Raw genomic sequence first — 23476 nt, 5'->3', positions numbered from 1 at the left:
TTTAGCTACATGTCAGATTACACACCGTGCTAACGTGTATGAGGACAGTATAGAAGAAGCTGGATGCATTGCTTGAAAGCAGAAAGTAAGGGCCTGGAGCTCTCCTGCAGCTGCAGAAGAGGTGCGAGGGCCACATGAAATGGCCTGGAGGGTCAGATTCGGCCCACAGGCCTTGTGTTTGACACCTTTGATCTAGAACATAGAGTGGTAACCGACACTTAAATGCATAAGAAAATAATCTTTGAGCAGGAAGAAGTGTCTGTTCAGACTCCCATCCAGCAAAGTGCTGTAGTTGGGATGCACACATTTTTGTAAATATTTTATTATATCTTTTCATGTGACAACACTGAAGAAATTACACTTTGCTACAATGTAAAGTAGTGAGTATACAGCTTTGCTGTCCCCTCAAAATAACTCAACACACAGTCATTATGTCTAAACCACTGGCAACAAAGGTAAGTACACCCCTAAGTGAAAATGTCCAAATTGGGCCCAAAGTGTCAATATTTTGAGTGGTCACCATTATTTTCCAGCACTGCCTTAACCCTCTTGGGCATGGAGTTCACCAGAGCTTCACAAGTTGCCATTGGAGTCCTCTTCCACTCTTCTACTGTGACATCACGAAGCTGGTGCATGTTAGAGACCTCGCGCTCCTCTACCTTCTGTTTAAGGATGCTCCACAGATGCTCAATAGGGTTTAGGTCTGGAGACATGATTGGTCAGTCCATCACCTTTACCCTCAGCTTCTTAAAGCGGAGGTTCATCCTAAAAAACATCTATATACCATTACATCCAGCATACTTCCGACATCTACAGTATGCTGGGTTTTTTTTGCCGTACATACCGTTTTATTGTTATTTTCCCCCTGGCTTCCAGGTTCTGGCTCCCGCGGGACTGGGCGTTCCTATTCAGGGGTTGATTGACGTCTGGTGAAAAACTTCCCCTGGCGCATAAGGCGCGTCACCAGTTTTCCGTAACTAGCCGACCTGCGAGTCGGCTCTATACGGCTCTATACGGCGCCTGCTCCCGCCGTGTAAAGCTGACTGCGCAGGCGCCATATAGAGCCGACTCGCAGGTCGGCTAGTTACGGAAAACTGGTGACGCGCCTTATGCGCCAGGGGAAGTTTTTCACTATACGTCAATCATCTAACCTCTGAATAGGAACGCCCAGTCCCGCGGGAGCCAGAACCCGGAAGCCGGGGGGAAAATAACAATAAAACATTATGTACGGCAAAAAATTAAAAATAAACAGCATACTGTAGATGTCGGAAGTATGCTGGATGTAACGGTATATAATTGTTTTAGGGTGAACCTCCGCTTTAAGCAAGCCGTGGTCGTCTTGGAGGTGTATTTGGGGATGTTATCATGTTGGAATACTGCCCTGCGGCCCAGTCTGCAAAGGGAGGGGATCATGCTCTGCTTCAGTATGTCACAGTACATGTTGGCATTCATGTTGCACTCATGCAGCCCCAGACAATGACACTCCCACCACCATGCTTGACTGTAGGCAAGACACTCTTGTCTTTGTACTCCTCACCTGGTTGCCAGCACACACGCTTGACACCATCTGAACTAAATAAGTTTATCTTGGTCTCATCAGACCACAGGAAATAGTTCCAGTAATCCACGTCCTTAGTCTGCTTGTCTTCATCAAACTGTTTGCGGCTTTTTTGTGCATCATATTTAGAAGAGTGTAAATTAGAATGTGGTGTCTGCGCTGTGAAGGGACAAAAGGAAATAGATGTCTGTCTTGCAGCCAATAAAGGTGATATAGAAGCGTGAAAATAAAATACAAAGATCTATCGCAATAAAGCTGTGAAACAAATGCCAAAGTGAATATGTAATAAATCAGTGGGTCAGTACAAACACATGAGTGAAGCTATGACCAGTGCATGTGATACACAGTCCAAACACAGTCCAAAAAAACAATAGCAATCCAAAACTTGCTAAGACAAATGTCTATGAATTCTTGTGTGATAGTGTCTCCCACCACCAGTGATTAAAGTGTTGTATACACACACTGCTTGTGAACTTCTTCGGTGATACACCTCTGTGTCTGCAAGCAGCTCACCTCACTGCTGTAAGATACACAGCAAACGCAGATCACAGGGTTTAGACAAGGATGGTATAAATGACACAATGTGGTAGTATCCTTTCTGTTGCTGCAGTCCTCTCATAAGCAGGTGTACGCCATACATGGGGAAGCAAACACAGGGAGAGCAATCATAGCGCACCTCGGTCACAGAACCAAAACGGAACAGGTAACAGTCCCACACAGTTGCACTCACTTGTATAAAATGAGAGTGGGCAATACTCCACGAACGCCAAGTTCATAAGCCCTCAGTCAGTGTGTGGGTCTGATCCAGTCCCCCCTCTGCTTCCAGATCTTCACTTAGATAGGTACTCAGTGGATGGTGAAAATAATAGAATAGGCATACATAGCGTAATCCCGTTGGGCAAAGATTTATTATAAAACAAATTTAAAAAACTCACATTTAGCAGATAAAAAAGTTGCTGAATCCCCGATAAAGTCATGTGATGTGACGATACGCGTCGGATTGGAGCATTAGGTACATCACTCCCTGAAAGTAGGAAGACGAGCACGGTGCTCAACTTCTTGGTCGACCACGGCGAGGCCTGTTCTGAGTGTAATCTGTCCTGTTAAACCACTGTATGGTCTTAGCCATCATGCTGCAGCTCAGTTTCAGGGTCTTGGCAATCTCCTTATAGCCTAGCCTAAAGCAACAATTCTTTTTTTATAGATCCTCAGAGTGTTCTCTGCCATGAGGTGCCATGTTGAACTTACAGTGACCAGTATGAGAGACTGAGGCCTCGTACAGACGAGAGGATATCCGCTGGAAACGGTCCGACGGACCGTTTCCAGCGGACATTTCTGCTCCCGATTTTGATCTGATGGGCTGTACACACCATCAAATCAAAATCCCCGTGGAAAACATACGCGGTGACGTGCCACGCCGTCGCCGCGACGATGACGCGGCGACATGCGCGACCCTGGAAGGTAAATACTTCCACGCATGCATCGAATCACTTCGACGCATGCGAGGAATGGGGATCGCTTGGACTTATCCGGTGAGTCTGTACAGACAACCGGATCAGTCCAACGGACAGGTTTCCAGCGGATAGATTTCTTAGCATGCTAAGAAATTTTTATCCGCTTGAAAACCGTCGGCTGGAAAAAATGTCCGCCGAAAAATGTCCGCTAGGCCGTACACACGACCGGATTTGTCTGCTGGAACTGATTCGCGGATAAATCCCAACGGACAGATCCGGTCGTGTGTATGGGGTCTGAGAGTGATAACACCAAATTTAACACACCTGCTCCCCATTCAAACTTGAGACCTTGTAATACTAACGAGTCATATGACATCAGGGAGGAGAAATTGCTAATTTGGCCCAATTTGGACATTTTCACTTAGGGGTGTAGTCACTTTTGTTGCCAGTTGTTTAGACATTAATGGCTGTGTGTTGAGTTATTTTGAGGGGGCAGCAAATGTACACTGTTATACATGCTTTACATTGACTACTTTACATTGTAGCAAAGTGTAATTTCTTCATGAAAAGATATAATAAAATATTTACAAAAATGTGAGGGGTGTACTCACTTTTGTGAGATACTGTAAGTGAATCTTAAAGAGTTGTTAATTGTCCTCAGCCGAGAACACCATGCCTTGTGAAGAGGGCTTTCCGTATTTGGAGATTAAATTTCCTTTCCTTCAGATGTGAAGAGGGCCCCCTTGTCCTCTGTGATGACCTTAAAGTGAATAACTCAACACCAAGTTCACTATATGAACCCGTTATGTGTTTATACATGTTGATCATATCTGCCCCAATCTCCTTTTTTTAAGAGAGAATACATACAGTTCCTCTAATCTTTCCTCAAAGCTGAGTGCATCCATGTACAGATATCGTATCAGTTTGGTTGCCCTTCTCTGCACTTTCTCAGACTCCCGAATATCCTTTTTGTGAACTGGGTCCCAAAACTGAACTGCTTATTCCAGATGAGGTCTTACTAATGATTCGTACAATGGCAAAATTATCTCTCTCTGGAGTCCATACCTGTCTTAATACAAGAAAGAACTTTTCTCACTTTGGAAATGCTTGGCATTGCATGCTATTATTAACCACTTGCCGCCCACCAATGACATATTGACGGCGGCAAAGTGGTTGTAGAATCCTGACTGGATGTCATATGACGTCCTCAGGATTCTGAGCCGCTGCGCGCACCCGGGGGCGCGCATCGCGGTGATCGTTGTTGCAGGGTGTCAGTCTGACACCACGCAACACCGATCAAGGTAAAGAGTCTCTCACGGAGACTCTTTACCACGTGATCAGCCGTGTCCAACCACGGCTGATCACGATGTAAACAGGAAGAGCCGTTGATGGCTCTTCCTCACTCGCGTCTGACAGACGCGAGTAGAGGAGAGCCGATCGGCGGCTCTCCTGACAGGGGGGGTTCGCGCTGATTGTTTATCAGCGCAGCCCCCCCTCGGATCGCCACATGGACCACCAGGGAAGCCCACCAGGGAAGAAAAAAAAAAGGGGGGCAAAAAAAAGTCTAAAAAAAAAGTCTGAAAAAAAAAAAAAGATGCCAATCAGTGCCCACAAATGGGCACTGACTGGCAACATAAGTAAATCAGTGCTGCCCCACAGCGTCCATCAGTGCCGCCCCACAGTGTCCATCAGTGCCACCCCACAGTGCCCATCTGTGCCACCCACAGTGCCCATCTGTGCCACCCATAAGTGCCGCCCATGAGTGCCCATAAGTGCCGCCCATGAGTGCCCATCAGTGCCGCCCATGAGTGCCCATCAGTGCCGCCCATGAGTGCCCATCAGTGCCCATCAGTGCCGCCCATGAGTGCCCATCAGTGCCGCCTATGTGTGCCCATCAGTGCCGCCTATGTGTGCCCATCAGTGCCGCCTATGAGTGCCCATCAGTGCCGCATACCAGCGCCGCCAATCAGTGCCACCTCATCTGTGCCCGTCAGTACTACCTCATCGATGTCCATCAGTGCCATCTCATCTGTGCCCATCAGTGCCGCCATATCAGTGCCCGCAATTGAAAGAGAAAACTTACTTATTTACAAAAAAATTACAGAAAAAAATAAAAACGTCATTTTTTTTCAAAATTTACAGTCTTTTTTTAGTTGTTGCACAAAAAAAAAAATCGCAGAGGTGATCAAATACCACCAAAAGAAAGCTCTATTTGTGGGAAAAAAAGGACGCCAATTTTGTTTGGGTACAGTGTAGCACGACCGCGCAATTGCCATTCAAAGTGCGACAGTGCTGAAGGCTGAAAATTGGCTGAAAAGTGCCTGGTATGGAAGTGGTTAAGATTATGATGTACCAAAACCCCCAGATTCTTCTTCATCATTGACTGCCCCAGTTGTACTCCTCCTATTATGTATAATGCATGCATATTCTTGGCCCAGAGTGTATAACTTTACATTTATCAACCTTAAACCTCATCTGCCACATAGTTGCCCAATTAGACAGAGCATTGAGGTCGGCCTGCAAATTGGCGACATCCTGTAAGGACGTTATTCCACTGCATAGCTTGGTGTCATCTGCAAAGACAGAAATGTTACTTTTGATCTCAGACCCAATATCATTTATAAAGATATTAAAAAGTAAGGGTCCCTATAGACTTGCTAATATTATTGAGACGCTGACCTCTCCTGACCAATCAGGCTTTATCCCGAACAGATTTATCACGGATAATATTCGTATGACGCTGAATGTTCTGCAAGACGCTAATCTACACAAGAAACAGGTCCTATTGTTGAGTCTAGACATTAATAAGGCATTTGATAGTGTCCTTTGGCCTTACTTGATCTCTGTCCTACGCCATATGGGCTTCAGGAATGAATTTCTGATTGGTGTGCAGGCCTTGTACCACCATCCCAGGACGAGAATTATAATGCCGGGGTGTAACTCTGAGTTTTTTGCACTGGGCAGAGGCACTCGGCAGGGGTGTCCTTTGTCGCCCCTGTTCTTTGCCCTAGCTTTGGAAACCCCTGACCACTGCCATCAAACAACATCCGGATATATCGGGCTATCCTTTGGCATCCACTACTTCAAAACTTTGCATGTATGCGGATGATGTCATGCTCTTTTTGACCCAACCCCAGATCTCCCTACCCAATCTTTTCACCCTCCTATCCAAATTTGCTTCTATCTCGGGACTTACAGTTAATGTAACAAAGTCTACTGCACTCCCAGTCAACTTACCCTCTGCTCAGTGTGAAACGCTCCGTAGTTCCTTCCCTTTTTAGCGGTCAGTTGATAAAATACCCTATTTGGGCATCTATATCACACCGCGTTGGTCCTCCCTTTTTGCTGTGAACTATCCGACATGTGTGTCTCGTCTTCTTAATCTGCTTAAGGTTTGGAGTGCTTACCGTATTTCGTTTCTTGGGAGAATCACGGCAGTCAAAATGACCTTTTTACCAAAGCTTTTGTATCTTTTTAGAGCCCTTCCTATCATGATCCCTAAACCCTTTATTGACAAACTACAGCAGGAGGCCAATAGGTTTATCTGGCAGGACAGGCGGCCCAGGTTTTCCAAATATGTTTTATATATCTCTCAAGCCTCCGGGGGCTTGGACCTCCCTAATCTTTGGCTTTATTTCCTGGCCGCTCGGTTCTCTCAGATGGCTCAATAGAATATCCCGGATTCCAAGGTACCCTGGGTCAGATTTGAATCGTTATCGATCAGACCGTATTTTCACCCGTACATTTTATGGCCCCTTTCCAATTTTGCACATAAACTAGCCTCCTTTAACTCTCTAGTGACACATTCTCTTATCCTTTGGTATCGCTACAAGAGCAGACTTGGCCTAAAGTCATCTGCGCCCAGAGGCGCGTCTTTTCTGGGAGATCCCTTTATTTGCCATGGCCTTTCAGCATCCTGAGAGTTTCTCGTGGTGGATGTCTAACTCCTTGGTCACATTGGCCGAATTTCAACTTGGTAATACATTTTCCACGTTTGACCTCCTCCGCTCACATAAGCAGATTCCGCTTAGAGAACACTATCATTATGTACAAATAAAACTTTTTTATATCTCCCATTTTGCTCTGTCCCCGTCCTCTCCTTCTACTGCCTTTGAGTGGATCTGCCGTGACTCCCCCAGGGACAAAGGCCTAATTTCCGACCTATATAAATTGATGCTGGTCTCCTATTTCCCGGGGGATGCTCCGTATAAACATAAATGGGATTTGGACTGTAATGAACAGTTCTCCCTGTAGGTCTGGGACACAATGTTGGATAACTTGCGCAAAGCCTCAAAGTCGCTGGCGGTTAGGGAAACAGCCTACAAGGTACTGACTAGATGGTACTATACCCCATCTAGGCTTCAGGCCATGTTTCCAGGGACTTCTGGGCTATGCTTTCAGGGGTGCTGGCTCCCGGGCACCTTCAAACACATATTTTGGGACTGTTTGGGAGAAGGTATCCGCCGTTGCTTCACAGCTCACAGTATCTTCCGTAAGGAGGAATGTCTTATACACACTATATGTATATCTACTTTGTGGGCTGTTGCTCTGCATTGGAAGACCCCGGCAGTGCCCCTGTCCTCTGTTCTAAACAGAATAGATTTGATTATGCTAATGGAGAGGATCTTGTATACTCTACGGGATAAGATGCACTTGTTTGAGAGTAGATGGGGTGGTTGGAAAACCCATAGGCAAATTTTACTACCACGTGACAGTGGCCATTCCGGATCACCAGACTATGTTTGAACTGTACTTTCAGGTATACCTTCTCTACGGTTTTGTAGGTTGATTTTATGTCTACTATTCTTGATCAGTGTATTTTTTTTTTGTTGGTCATCTTGTATTCTTTCGATACTTTTCTTTTATTTTATGTTTTGATTTACATGAATGTTTCGTTATCATTCATTTTATGTTATGTACTGTCCTATGACTGTATATTTTACTTTTGCCTCGTTTCCACTGAGCGGATCGGTTCGGTACGGTACGCTTTTTTGGGTGTTTCCATTATGAAAGCGTGCCATAAAAGCGAACCGTACCGGACCATTCTGGATCCTGCTTCAGATGTGGGGCCATAGAGAATGGAACCGTTCCATTAGGGCGGACCTACAAATACATCTCACTGATTGGTGGACGTGCTAGGCTTTTTTTCTAAACCTTGCATGGTCCGATTTGCAGTGGAAATGCTCTGCAGAATAGACCGGTCCCATTCTAACCGCTCCATTCTTTCTGACCCGAACCGATCCGTGCAGTGGAAACGAGGCATTAGTCTCATTAAAAAACGTTTGTAAAAATAAAAAATAAAAAAATAAAAAGTAAGGGTCCCAACACTGAACCTTGGGGTACATCACTGAGAACATTAGACCATTCAGAGTAAAAATCACTAACCACTACAAATTGATTTTTCCAGGCCTGTAGACTTAAAGGATAAGGTCACCTTTTCACCAAAAAATAATAAATGCACATTTTTTTGCAGGTAAAAAAATGTGAATTTGTAATTTTTAGTTGCAGAAGCCTGTAAAGCATTGCACCAGTGATCACCAGATCGCTGATGCCATGCAGGTCTCATGCAGATCTGTCACTGTATCGGCTTCCTCATACCTCATACGAGGAAGCCGATATATGCTGACGGGAGGAATAAATGAACTACCACAGTGCTCAAAGCGCCATGTTAGTTCGTAGAAAACTACAAGCCGACAGCCACAAGGGCTGCCCGGACCTTGTAGTTTTTCATTCACAGAGAGCTATGAATGACTGACATGTGGGCAGAGCCCCGCACTGCGCCGTTTTTTTATTTTATTTTAACAGCTAGCGGGGAGGAGAAGATTCCTTGCTAGCTGTCACAGCAGGGGAGAGGGAGGTGAATATGGGTGTACCATGTAACATGTTATGAACGGTGAACTTATCCTTTAACTTTATACATTAGCCATGTGAGGGGAAAGATGCTTCAGTTAAGAGGACCTGTCACTGCCTATTGCTATCACAAGGGATGTTTACAATCCTTGAGATAATAAAAGTGATGAAAAAAAAATTACTGAAATGGGACCATAGTGTGTAAACAGCGATCGCACCACACATGTGAGGTATCACTGCGAACATCAGATTGTGTCGCCTATGGATAATATAATGTACATAGTTGTACGCAATTTCAAAGCGTGACATATTTGCTATCTATTTACTCAGCGTAACATCATCTTTTATATTTTACCAAACCATTGGGTATTATATTGTGTTTTTGTGCATTAAAATTAACCGCTTCCTGACTTTCAGTGGGGATATCTGAATGATGCCTGCAGCTACAGGCATCATTCTAATATAACTATTTTCATACAGCGATTCTGTGCACCAAAAGAAGGATCATAGTGGCAGTTCCACCACTTGATCGTTCTTATAGGTGGTGGGAGGGGATGTCCCCCCCTCCCACTACCATCCGGTGCTTCTTCAGGCTCTCCTGTGCCATTGGGGACCCGGAGAAACGATTGGCCGGCACCGGATGAGTAACATAGAGATTTCTGGTGACCAAATGGTCACCAGTCATCTCTATGACCGCCGGAGGCCTTGGCGCAACGTTATGACGTCACGCCCAGGTACCCGGACGTAATCAAAGCAGCGTCGTGGCTGTCAGCATGAGATCGGTGAATTTTTTTCACGATCTCATGCTTTCCAGCCTGGAGGAGAGATGTGGGGTCTTATTGACCTTGCATCTCTCCATAAAGAGGACCTGTCATGATATATTACAAGGAATGTTAACATTCCTTGTAATAGGAATAAAAGTGATCAAAAAAAGTAAAATGTAAAAAAAGTGCAAAAAAAAAAAAAGTAAAATAAAAATAAATATTTAAAATGCCCCTGTCCCCGGTAGCTCGCACTCAGAAGCGAACACACACGCAAGTCCCGCCCACATATGTAAACGTTGTTCAAAACACACATGTGAGGTATCGCCTTGTGCGTTAGAGCGCGAGCAACAATTCTAGCACTAGACCTCCTCTGTATCTCAAAACTGTTAACCTGTAAAAAAATAAAAATAAGCGCTGCCTATGGAGATTTTTAAGTACTGAAGTTTGACGCCATTCCATGAGTGTGCACAATTTTAAAGTGTGACATGTTAGGTATCTATTTACTCGACGTAACATAATCTTTCACATTATACAAAAAAATTGAGCTAACTTTACTGTTTTTTTTTTTTAATTTGTGAAACCGTCCCCCCCCCCCCCAAAAAAAAGGCATTTGAAAAATTATTGCACAAAAATTGTGCGAGATAAAAAATTGCAATGACCGCCATTTTATTACCTAGGGTGTCTGCTAAATAGAACATACATATTGTTTGGGGGTTCGGAGTAATTTTCTAGCAAAGAAATTATGATTTTTGCATGTTGGAGAGAAGTGCCAGTATAGGCCCAGTATGGAAGTGGTTAACGCGTATTTTTTCCCCAAATAATTGCATTTAAAAACCCGCTGCGCAAATATTGCGTGATATAAACAATTCCAACACCCATCAATTTATTCCCCAGTACCTCTGCTTTCAAAAAATATATATGTAGCGCTCACCCCCGCAGGAGCCGCTGGTTAGAATAGGGATGGCGTGTTACCTCTGTGAACGTCTAGGGGTAATGATGATGATAATGAGAGCAATGACGGAATCTCCAAGCAGCAGGTGTCTTTTTGTAGCTTTATTTCACCCAACGCGGCAAAACAGTAAACTTGAGGTAGATAGGAAAAGATGGGTGAGAAGAAGAGTTGCAGATTCAGGCTTGAACAATACAGAAGCAATCCTGCTTCCAGCAGCACTTTAACTTTCGTCGCCCCTCCAGCCGAGGGGGTATAGTGTACCTGGACAGGCCTCTCACACCGACCTGGCAGCCAGGGTATCACTCGGAGCACTGGGAAGAAGAACAAGTCTCTGCCACAGACCTGGTGCAAATGAATATCAGGGAAGAACCTCTGCCACAGGCCCTTCCTTTGAACGTAGAGTTATGAAGTGAATCTTCCTCAGTGAGTTTAATGCCTGAATCTCCCTCAGGTAGTTTTCCTCAAATGGTCACCGACTGACAGGTTGCCAACAGACAAACTCTCAATGTCCGGTCACCTTGATCCCCGGTGGATCATCTAGGCCCTGTTGTATCGCCTGCCTCCGGGCTCTCCTCAGACTGACTGAAGAGCACAACTCGCTTGGGATCTTCTCTCAAAGTTTGGGGAACCCAGTAGATCACTGGGGTCCCGCCATAGCTTCAGTTGCTCTGGGCCAACATGGTCCCGGAACTAAGGACACCTCGTAGCACGTGCGCCCCGGCCTGGTAGGCCACAAAATGGCGTCCGTCCAAGAAGTACCCTCCCCCAGCATGCCCCACGAGGGAAAACCGCTCCTGATTGGCTGCTGGCAAGAGGCTCTCCTGACTGAACTCTACTGCTGCCACCTGTCGCCCCGGGGTGGAAAAGCACCCTTGGAACACAGAATGAACTGACAGTAAAGCCCAGCCTGAGCAGAAGCCTAATTTACACAAATTAACCTGGATGAGAGTTAACTAACTCTCTCATCCCCCTCTAAATTTAAGATAGCACCTGGACTAAAAGTACACAGGCGCTACACATATAGGCCCAGATTCTTAAAGACTTACGACGGCATATCTCCAGATACGCCGTCGTAAGTCCGAATGGCCTCCGTCGTATCTATGCGCCTGATTCATAGAATCAGTTACGCAAAGAATTGGGCCAAGATACGAGCGGTGTAAGTCGCCGTCGTATCTTGGGGTGCATATTTATGCTGCAAAAACAAATATAGAGGAAGAGGTGTGGGGATGGGGAAATGGTCTAAGTGAAGACCGAAATGTAGGAAGGGGTTACTTGTGGCAACAATAAATGATCAAAGGAGATTTATACAAATTATTTAATTGTAGTATCAAAAAATAGAAAATATTTTAATATGTACAGACTTTGATTGAAAGTTTGGTATAAAAATTCATATAGCTATAAAGAAGGCTATGTGGATACAAAATAACTGACAAAAGACTCACAAGAGACAAGGGGCCTGATTTACTAAGCTATGTGCGCTGCGCTGGTTCATGCATTAATTAGTACTCCGGGTGGAGGCTTAATTGGGCGCATGAACCAGCGCAGCAGCCGGCGCATTGAAACTAATATGAAAAGCCGCGCTGAACTCCCTATAGAAGTCTATGGGAGAAATCAAAAGTGTTCATTTTAAAGGCTAATCTGCAAGTTTTGTCCTAAAAAGTGTTTGGGGACCTCAGTCCTGCCCCAGGGAACATGTATCAATGCTTTTTTTATTTTTTAAAACGGCCGTTTTTTCGGGAGCAGTGAAATTAATAATTCTTAAAGTGAAACAATAAAAGTGAAATATTCCTTTAAATTTCGTACCTAGGGGGGGTGTAATGTCAGCATGTGAAATAGCGCATTTTTCCCGCACTTAGAACTCCCCCTGCACAAAGTGACATTCAGAAGGAAAAAAGTCATTTAAAAATTCACTCGCGGCTATAATGAATTGTCGGCTCTGACAATTCTAAAGGGATTCATTCATAAAACAAACAAGAAAATGTGTAGGGGTTCCCCCAAATTAAATTACCAGGCCCTTCAGGTCTGGAATGGATATTAAGGGGAACCCCGCCGTAAAAACCAAAAAAAAAAAAGACGTGCGGTTCCCGGCAAATATCCATTCCAGACCCTTCAGGTCTGGTGTGGATTTTAAGGGGAACTCCACCCCAAATTGAAAAAAAAAATGGCGTGGAGTCCCCCTAAAAATCCACACCAGACCCTTATCCGAGCACGTTGACCTGGCCGGCCGCAGAAAAGAGGGGGGGACAGAGTGCGGCCCCCCCCCTCTCCTGAACCGCACCAGGCCACATGCCCTCAACATGGGGAGGATGTCCCCATGTTGATGGGGACAAGGGTCTCATCCCCACAACCCTTGCCCGGTGGTTGTGGGGGTATGCGGGCGGGAGGCTTATCAGAATCTGGAAGACCCCTTTAACAAAGGGGACCCCCAGATCCTGGCCCCCCCCTATGTGAAATGGTAATGGGGTACATTGTACCTCTACCATTTCACCCCAAAAAAAATGTCAAAGTGTTAAAAATGACAGTAGCCGGTTTTTGACAAATCTTTTAATAAAATCTTCTTTTCTTCTTTCCTTCGGGTTTCTTCCGCTGCTTCTATCTTCTCGTCCACATCTTGCCCGACGTCTTCTTCTATCTTCTCCGTCCGTCCTTCAGCCTTCTGGTCCCGCATCTTGTGTCTTCTCCGGTCTTCTTCTCGGTCCGCCAGCCTTCTCGTCCCCGGACTCAGCGTTTGAATTTGAATTGGGCCGTCGTGTTCCCGCTCCTGGGACCCGCCCCCCTCTGACGCCACAAGTAAACTCCTTAGAAGGTCATGTGCGTCAGAGGGGGGCGGGGTCACAGAGCGTCACACAGCGGGGGAATTCAATTTCAATCGCGCCGCCCGGAGAAGAAGTTCCCGCCGTGTCACACTCATGTGACCCCGCCCCCCTCTGACGCACATGACCTTCTAAGGAGTTTACTTGTGGCGTCAGAGGGGGGCGGGTCCCAGGAGCGGGAACACGACGGCCCAATTCAAATTCAAACGCTGAGTCCGGGGACGAGAAGGCTGGCGGACCGAGAAGAAGACCGGAGAAGACACAAGATGCGAGGAGGCTGGCGGAAGGACGGAGAAGAAGACAGGACAAGACAACGGGCAAGATGCGTGACCAGAAGGCTGAAGGACGGACGGAGAAGATAGAAGAAGACGTCGGGCAAGATGTGGACGAGAAGATAGAAGCAGCGGAAGAAACCCGAAGGAAAGAAGAAAAGAAGATTTTATTAAAAGATTTGTCAAAAACCGGCTACTGTCATTTTTATCACTTTGACATTTTTTTTGGGGTGAAATGGTAGAGGTACAATGTACCCCATTACCATTTCACATAGGGGGGGGGCCAGGATCTGGGGGTCCCCTTTGTTAAAGGGGTCTTCCAGATTCTGATAAGCCTCCCGCCCGCATACCCCCACAACCACCGGGCAAGGGTTGTGGGGATGAGACCCTTGTCCCCATCAACATGGGGACATCCTCCCCATGTTGAGGGCATGTGGCCTGGTGCGGTTCAGGAGAGGGGGGGGGGCCGCACTCTGTCCCCCCCTCTTTTCTGCGGCCGGCCAGGTCAACGTGCTCGGATAAGGGTCTGGTGTGGATTTTTAGGGGGACTCCACGCCATTTTTTTTTCCATTTGGGGTGGAGTTCCCCTTAAAATCCACACCAGACCTGAAGGGTCTGGTATGGATATTTGGGGGGACCCCACACCATTTTTTGGGGGTTTTTTTTACGGCGGGGTTCCCCTTAATATCCATTCCAGACCTGAAGGGCCTGGTAATTTAATTTGGAGGGACCCCCTTTTTTTTTTTTTTTTTTTTTTTTTTTAATGAGCAATGACTCTATTCTTTATAGCCATGAGTACTTTAACCACTTGCCCACCGGGTTAATTCTGGCACTTCTCTCCTTCATGTGAAAATCTAAATTTTTTTGCTAGAAAATTAATCAGAACCCCCAAACATTATATATTTTTTTTTAGCAGACATCCTAGGGAATAAAATGGCAGTCATTGCAATACTTTTTGTCACACCGTATTTGCGCAGCGGTCTTACAAGCGCACTTTTTTTGGATAAAAATCACTTTTTTGAATTAAAAAATAAGACAACAATACATTTTGCCCAATTTTTTTATATATTGTGAAAGATAATGTTACGCCGAGTAAAATGATACCCAACATGTCACGCTTAAAAATTGCGCCCGCTCGTGGCATGGCGTCAAACTTTTACCCTTTAAAAATCTCGATAGGCGACGTTAAAAAAATTCTACAGGTTGCATTTTTTGAGTTGCAGAGTAGGTCTAGGGCTAGAATTATTGCTCTCACTCTAACGATCGCGGCGATACCTCACTTGTGTGGTTTGAATACCGTTTTCATATGCGGGCGCTACTCGCGTATGCGTTTGCTTCTGTGCGCGAGCTCGTCGGGACGGGGCGCTTTAAAAATTTTTTAATGGGTTTTCTTATTTATTTTTATTTAGTTTTATAATTTTTTACACTGAAATAAAAAAATAAAAAAAAATGATCAGTTTTCTTCCTATTACAAGGAATGTAAACATCCCTTGTAATAGGACTAGTGTGTGACAGGTCCTCTTTATGGAGAGAGGCGGGGTCAATAAGGCTGGAAAGCATGGTATTGAAAAAAAAAATAAAAGATCTCATGCTTTCAGCTGCAATCATGTTCGTTCACCACAGTGGTGTAGTGTATAGCACTTTGACCTAGCAGCAAAAGAGTCGTTGGTTCGAATCCCGCCCGTGACAGCATCTGCATGGAGTTTGCATGTTCTCCCTGTGCCTGCGTGGGTTTCCTCCCACAATATAAAAACACGCTGTAAATTGGATCCGGTCTAAATAAGCCCTAATATGCAGTAGTATATTTAGGTTTGGTTCTGCCCTAGGCCTGACTACATATCTGCACCTCCTAATAGAAAAATGACCCACCCCTTCCTGTCAAGGTCACACCCTGTTTTTGTATAACCCCGCCCAGTAATTTTCAGGGGACCCACACACTAGTTCTGGGGGGGCACTGGATTCCCTTAACCACTTCCATACCAGGCACTTACGCACCTTCCCGCCCAAGCCAATTTTCAGCTTTCAACACTGTCGCACTTTGAATGGCAATTGCGCGGTCATACAACACTGTACCCAAACAAAATTGGCGTCCTTTTTTCCCCACAAATAGAGCTTTCTTTTGTTGTTATTTGATCACCTCTGGGTTTTTTTTTTGTGCGCAACAACTAAAAAAAGACTGCAAATTTTGAAACAAAAAAACGTTTTTATTTTTTAAGGTTAATTTTTTTGTAAATAAGTTTTTCTCTTTCAATTACGGGCACTGATATGGCGGCACTGATGGGCACCGATGAGATGGCACTGATGGACATCGATGAGGTAGTACTGACGGGCACAGATGAGGTGGCATTGATTGGCGGCGCTGCTATGCGGCACTGATGGGCACTCATAGGCGGCACTGATGGGCACTCATAGGCGGCACTGATGGGCACTCATGGGCGGCACAGATGGGCGGCACTTATGGGTGGCACTGATGGATACTTATGGGTGGCACAGGTGGGCACTGATAGGTGGGCACTGTGCATGGATGGGCACTGTGGGGTGGCACTGATGGACACTGTGGGGTGGCACTGATTTTCCCAGTCAGTGCCCATTTGTGGGCACTGATTGGCATCTTTTTTCTTATTTTTTAATGCTTTTTGTTTTTTTGTTCTATATTTTTTTTGTTTTTGCACACCCTGGTGGTCCAGTGTGGTGATCCGAGGGGGGGCTGCGCTGATAAACAATCAGCGCGAACGCCCCCTGTCAGGAGAGGCGCCGATCGGCTCTCCTATACTCGCGTCTGTCAGACGCGAGTGAGGAAGAGCCATCGATGGCTCTTCCTGTTTACATCGTGATCAGCCGTGATTGGACACGGCTGATCACGTGGTAAAGAGTCTCCGTCTCCGTGAGAGACTCTTTACCGAGATCGGAGATGCAGGGTGTTAGACTGACACCCCGCATCACCGATCGCCGCGCTGCGTGCCCCCACAGGCGCGTGCGGCATGAAATCCTGCAGGACGTCCTGTCAGGATTGTGTAACCACTTCCCGGACGTAAATCGGCCATAGGCTGGGCGGGAAGTGGTTAATTTGCATAGTTTTTCTCTCACTTCCTGTTTGGCTATGGGGCAGGAAGTGAAGGCAAATCTCCCCAATTGGACACAGATAATACAAAATAAACTGACAGGGCCTATAACCCTCCCTCACTCTATCCAAAATTAAAGAAAATAAAACTTGTTGATTATAGTTCTTGTCAGGGGCGGACTGACCATTGAGTCACTCGGGCACTGCCCGAGGGCCCCATGCCACTAGGGGGCCCCATCCGGGTTGCCAGGCTCAGTAAAACCAGGGACAGTATGTAAAAATCTGTGTTTTTTTTAGATCTGTCCCCGATATGTCCGAAAATGACATGCTTTTAATGTGAATATCCCAAGATTTTAGCTGCCCGCCTCTGCACTACCTCCTGGCGTGGTGGTCATCTGTAAGCCAGAGGGGCCCCATAATCTTCTATTGCCCAGGGGCCCCATGAGTTGTCAGTCCGCCCCTGGTTCTAGTTTAAGCACAAATTTCATAGAGTTTTATTGAGAGCCCTAAGAAAATATAACCATGCCAATAGGCCAGGATAGAGCGTTGCTAATATGTAGGAATGTGTGTGTTAGAGCACCCCACCCAATGTTAACTAAAAAATTATTAATTTGCAAATAAGTATTATCTGCTCATTTTTATGGGGATGTCTGCACCCCTGATAGTGACAACATTTGTGAGGCAAATCCACTTTGCACTACAAGTGCAAAGCAAGGAAGAAAGAAAATAAAACAACTTTGCTTCTACAGGATTGGATGTTAAAACCATCAGTGCTTCCTCTCTGATTTTCAGCAACTATGCTTGTACTGCAGAGTGGCTTTGCCTTTACTAAACCCCAAACTAAATAATCATTTGGGGCAGGGATCCTCAAACTACGGCCCTCCAGCTGTTGTAGAACTACACATCCCATGAGGCCTTGTAATGCACTGACATTCACAGACATGACTAGGCATGATGGGAATTGTAGTTCCTGAACAACTGGAGGGCCGTAGTTTGAAGACCCATGATTTGGGGTGTACACAGCAGTGCTGGAGTGCAATTTGCTTAATGGGGACACTAGTTAGATTGACCTGTGTCCCCAAGAAATGACACTGGTAGGGTTTTAACCTCACTTCCTGTTCAGCTGTGTGACAGGAAGTGAAGCCAATTTTAAGAAAAGGGACACAAAGCTCAACACAAAAATAAAAAACACAAAGCAGGGGTTCTAACACTCACTTGGCTTCCCTCAAACACCCACAATTTGAATAGGATTGCCTTGCGCTAGATTTAAGCACAGTGCTGTAAATCAGCACGTCAAGCCTGTCCACCAATAGCAAACCCCCCCCACAGGCCATGTTTGCAGGTTTTCCTTCATCTTGCACATGTGCTTTAAAATACAGTCTGGACAGCAATTCTTGATAAGAGAAATCCACAAAACATGTCCTGTCGGGGGTACTTGAGGGCTGAGGACCACTGCAGAAAAAATAAAATACTTACCAGTTTTTGTCTTTAAAGTCAGGGAGAATAAACATGGCAAACATTTCAGGATTACACACCAGGAAAGAAGCTTAGACAAAAATCACACATAATTTGTTAGGCCCTAACCTAGTTCAGCTGCAGCTGTCAACATATGTAGCATGAAAAAGTAACAAAAGACAAACTTAACAATTTTAAAGTAATTTTTATTGGTCAACAAAACAAGGAAAGCAAAAAAGACAAACAAACAAAAATACATTTCAAAATTCTAAACAACCATAGCTTTACACATTTTTCATAAAATAAGGCCACATAGACAAATACATCAAAGTGAACATCATTTAAAAATAAACCAAAACCATTGGCAAAAAGCAACAAACCACATTTGTGTTTAGCAACAGCATTTCTGCCAGCCTGCCCCTTCTGAGGGCAGCTGAGGACTGATCGATCCAAGCTTTTTATAACAGTGCTAGTAATGAAGCAATTGAAATCACATGACCAAATTGCAGTCTCTAGTTTGGGTGAGCTTGTAATTGGGCACACCTGCAATTAATCCAAACCACGCTCTATGAGCATCCAATGAGTGTTTTTCACCTTTTAAAAAGAAAGGATATTTTTTTTCTAAGCGTTTGAGCATGCTCAGTTCATCACACATGTAGGAACCAAGCTGCAATGGAATGAGAGCTTTTTTTTTTTTGTTTCCCCTGATCTGATGCTTTCCAGCCTGAAGGGGAGGTGTTAAAGACAGAAGTAAACACGCACATTTAATAATCTATTTGTGTGAAAAAAAAGGTTGCCAATTTTGTTTGGGAGCCACGTCGCACGACTGCGCAATTGTCAGTTAAAGCGACGCCGTGCCGAATCCCAAAAACTTGCCCGGTCATTGACCAGAAATATGGTCCGGGCTCAAGTGGTTAAAAATTAACAAAACACAAAAGTGAGCCCAATTTTTGGGGATAATGTGAAAGATGATGTTACACTGAGTAAATAGATACCTTACATGTCACGCTTTACTATTGGAAACACTCCTGCAATGGGGCCAAAATGAATTCCGTGAATATCCCCATAGGCGACCTTTTATTTTTTTTTCCAGGTTACCAGTTTATAGTTACAAAGAAGGTCTAGTGGTAAAAGTATTGCTCTCGCTCTAAGGCACGCGTCAATACCTCACATGTGTGGTTTGAACGATGTTTATATATGTGGGCGGGACTTGCGTAAGTCCCGCCCACATATGTAAAAATTATTTTTACTTTTTGCTATAATAAATATCCCCAAAAATATATATTGTAAAAACTAAAAAAACCCTCAGTTTAGGCCGATACGTATTCTACATCTTTTTGGTTCCAAAAAATCGCAAATAGCGTTTAGTGTTTGGTTTTTGCAAAAGTTATAGCGTCTACAAAATATTTTTTTTTTTTGTTTTAACTAGTTATTGGGGCGATCAGCGATTTTTATCGGTACTGCGACATTATGGCGGACACATCGAACACTTTTTTGGAACCATTGGCATTTTTCTAGCGATCAGTGCTGTAAAAAATGCATTGCTTACTCTAAAAATGCCACTGGCAGGGAAGGGGTTAACACTAGGTGCGAGGGAGGGGTTAAATATGTTCCCTGGGTGTGTTCTAACTGTAGGGGGGGGGGTGGGACTGACATGTGTAAATGACAGATCGCTGTTCATGAAGGGGAACTCCAGACCCCCCCCCAAAAAAATAAGGTGGGTTCCCTCCAGGTGCATACCAGGCTCTTAGGCTTGGTCTGGAACATAAGGGGTTAAACCCGCGCAAAAAAAAATAGCGTGGGGTCCCCCCCAAGATCCAAACCAAGCCATTATCCCAGGCACGCAGTCTGGTCAGACAGGAATGGGGGTGGGGACGAGCGAGCGCCCCCCTCCCTCCTGAGCCATACCAGACCACATGCCCTCAACATGGGGGAGTGTGTGCTGTGGGGGAGGGGGGCACTGCCCCCCCACCCCAAAGCACTCTTGTCCCCATGTCGATAGGGACAAGAGCCTCTTCCCGACAACCCTAGCCGTTGGTTGTCGGGGTATGCGGGCGGAGGGCTTATCAGAATCTGAGAGACCCTTTAATAAAGGGGTCCCCAGATTCCGGCCCCCCACCCTATGTGAATGAGTATGGGGGTACATTGTACCCCTACCCATTCACCTGGGGAAAAAAATGGAAAAAAATAATACACCACACATGAATAAATTAATTTATTAGTCAGCCGGGGGTCTTCTGCCGGGGCCCCCCACCACCACCCCATTAGGCCCCGGGCTTCGCCATCTTCTGCCGGAACCCCCCTTCACCAGTGAGGCTCCTGCCTTTGGGGGAGGGTCCCGGGCTACTACGACGGTTTCTGCGGGGGGGGGGTGCACTGGCACCCCTCCCCCGTCTTCAGCGACGTAATTCACCGGGACCCCCTTCACCAGGGAGGCTCCTGCCTTTGGGGGAGGGTCCCGGGCTTCCACGACGGTTTCTGCGGGGGGGGTGCACTGGCACCCCACCCCCGTCTTCAGCGACGTAATTCACCGGGACCCCCTTCACCAGGGAGGCTCCTGCCTTTGGGGGAGGGTCCCGGGCTTCCACGACGGTTTCTGCGGGGGGGGTGCACTGGCACCCCACCCCCGTCTTCAGCGACGTAATTCACCGGGACCCCCTTCACCAGGGAGGCTCCTGCCTTTGGGGGAGGGTCCCGGGCTTCCACGACGGTTTCTGCGGGGGGGGTGCACTGGCACCCCACCCCCGTCTTCAGCGACGTAATTCACCGGGACCCCCTTCACCAGGGAGGCTCCTGCCTTTGGGGGAGGGTCCCGGGCTTGTACGGTGTCTTCCGCCGGAGGGCGCCACTCTCCGGGCTTCTGCGATGCCTTCCGCTTCTGCCTGTCTCCTCCGCGGAGCACAGGGCTTGTCTCCGCTGTCTTCTCCCTTCTCTTCCATTCGATGTTGACACGACGAGGTCCGGCGCTGGAATGCCGTCTGAGCAGTGGGCATGGACTTATATAGGGCAATGCCACCATGTGACCTCAACCCATGTGACATCACATTCCCATCATGCCCAGGGAATGTGATGTCACATGGGTTGAGGTCACATGGTGGCATTGCCCTATATAAGTCCATGCCCGCCGCTGACACGGCATGTCAGCGCGGAACCTCGTCGTGTCAACATCCAATGGAAGAGAAGGGAGAGGACAGCGCAGACAAGCCCTGTGCTCCCGGAGGAGACAGGCAGAAGAAGGAAGAGAGAAGAAAGAAGACGGAAGAAAGCCCTGACTCCGCGGGGGAGCCAGGCAGAAGAGGGAGCAGAGAAAAGACCGGGGAGTTGGCGCACCCCCGGCAGAAGACCAGGAAGACCGGAACCCTGGCGGAAGGCACCGGAAAGACCGGGGGATAGGCGCCATCCCCCGGCAGAAGACCCCGAAGTCCGGATGCCCCTCCCTAATGAAAAAGAGCTTAAATGGGGTGGGGGCATCCGGCGGAAGGCTCCGGAGAGGACCGAGGGATGGCGCCCTCCCCCGGCAGAAATCACCGAAGCCCAGGGTCCCGGCAGAAGATCGGGAGAGAAGAAACCCCCCCTTCTAAGAGAGCTAAAGAAGAAAGGGGGGGCTCCGGAGCAGATTAATAAAATATTTTATTGTGTGGTGTTTTATTTTACTTTACACTTTCCCCCATGTGAATGGGTAGAGGTACGATGTACCCCATACTCATTCACATAGGGTGGGGGGCCGGCATCTGGGGGCCCCCTTATTAAAGGGAGCTCGCAGATTCCGATTAGCCCCGCCCGCATACCCCGACAACCAATGGCAAGGGTTGTCGGGAAGAGGCTCTTGTCCCTATCGACATGGGGGCAAGAGTGCTGTGGGGTGGGGGGGCAGTGCCCCCCTCCCCCACAGCACACACTCCCCCATGTTGAGGGCATGCGGTCTGGTACGGCTCAGGAGGGGGGGGGGGCGCTCGCTCGTCCCCGCCCCCATTCCTGTCCGGGCCAGACTGCATGCTTGGGATGAGGGCTTGGTTTGGATCTGGGGGGGACCCCCGCGCCGAATCGGCGCGGGTTTAACCCCTCACGTTCCGGACCAAGCCTAAGAGCCTAATGTAGCCCTGGAGGGGGACCCGCGCCGATTTCAAGTTTGAAATTTGGCGCGGAGTTCCCCTTCAGGGCTGAAAACAGCTCGGAGATTCCCGTGCGCCGCGTCACGCAGCGCATTCACGGGTACGCCGCTTGGTATTTACCAAGATTTTCACGGCGTACTGACAAGGCGCACGGGAATCCCTGACTTTTCTCTCTGCGCATGCCCAGTATGCAAATGAACCTCCCGAGGTTCAGGCGCACTGTGCAAGCGTACGGGGATCTGTTTTCAAAAAACACTTTCCTTTTCAATTCGGCCCGCCAAACACTTCAAAACACATGTCACTTCACTTCCCCTGCATCCCCCCACCTCCCCCCCTAATAAACTCCCGCCCAAACCCCCGCAATTTACAGTTTAATGTGCCGTGCGCCAGGTCTGTACTGGTGCACAATGCACCCTCTCCTGGGCGCACGGAGCACATTAGTAACTAGGGAAATACACTGCACTAGCAGCGTATTTCTTTAGTAAATGGCAAAACGGCTGCTACTCCTGCTTTTACTCCATGAGTCATGGAGTAAAGGCTTGGTAAATCAGCCCCAACATGTAACAACAACACCTGTCCGGACGTTATTGGATGTATCAGGCACCAGTGACATGCACCGTGAATATTGAAAAATATTTTAAATTTAGTTTCGTATCTGTAAATACAGAAAGAAAATGGCCTGTTGGGTGGTAATAGTCAAAAAATCAATCATACCACGCTGAATGACAGAGCCCTATTAGATCAAATGGTGCAATAACTGGTGACTGAGTCTGGTGTGTGGGAAGGGGGGAGGGGAGGGAAGGCTGGGAGATGGTATAAGGATGCAATGTGATCGTAATGATCAATATAATATAAAGTCTGTACATATTAAATAATTTGTATCGATCTCCTTTGATCATTTATTGTTGCCACAAGTAACCCCTTCCTACATTTCGGTCCATTTCCCCATCCCCACACCTCTTCCTCTATATTTGTTTTTGCATAATATTTTGGTTACAGCAACTAACCATCATTTGATGAGTGATCAACTGTAGATTATCTATAATCTACAAATATTCCAACATTAGTGGTTTAACTTGCATTCCCTTCCCCCATTTTCCCAATTCTTCGCATATTTATGCTGGCCACTAGGTGGCGCTTCCGTATATTTCTGCATCGAATATGCTAATTAGCTAGATACTCCGA

Source organism: Rana temporaria, chromosome 1, assembly GCF_905171775.1.
Source record: "Rana temporaria chromosome 1, aRanTem1.1, whole genome shotgun sequence".
NCBI lineage: Eukaryota > Metazoa > Chordata > Amphibia > Anura > Ranidae > Rana > Rana temporaria.
This window is presented reverse-complemented; position numbering follows the sequence as displayed.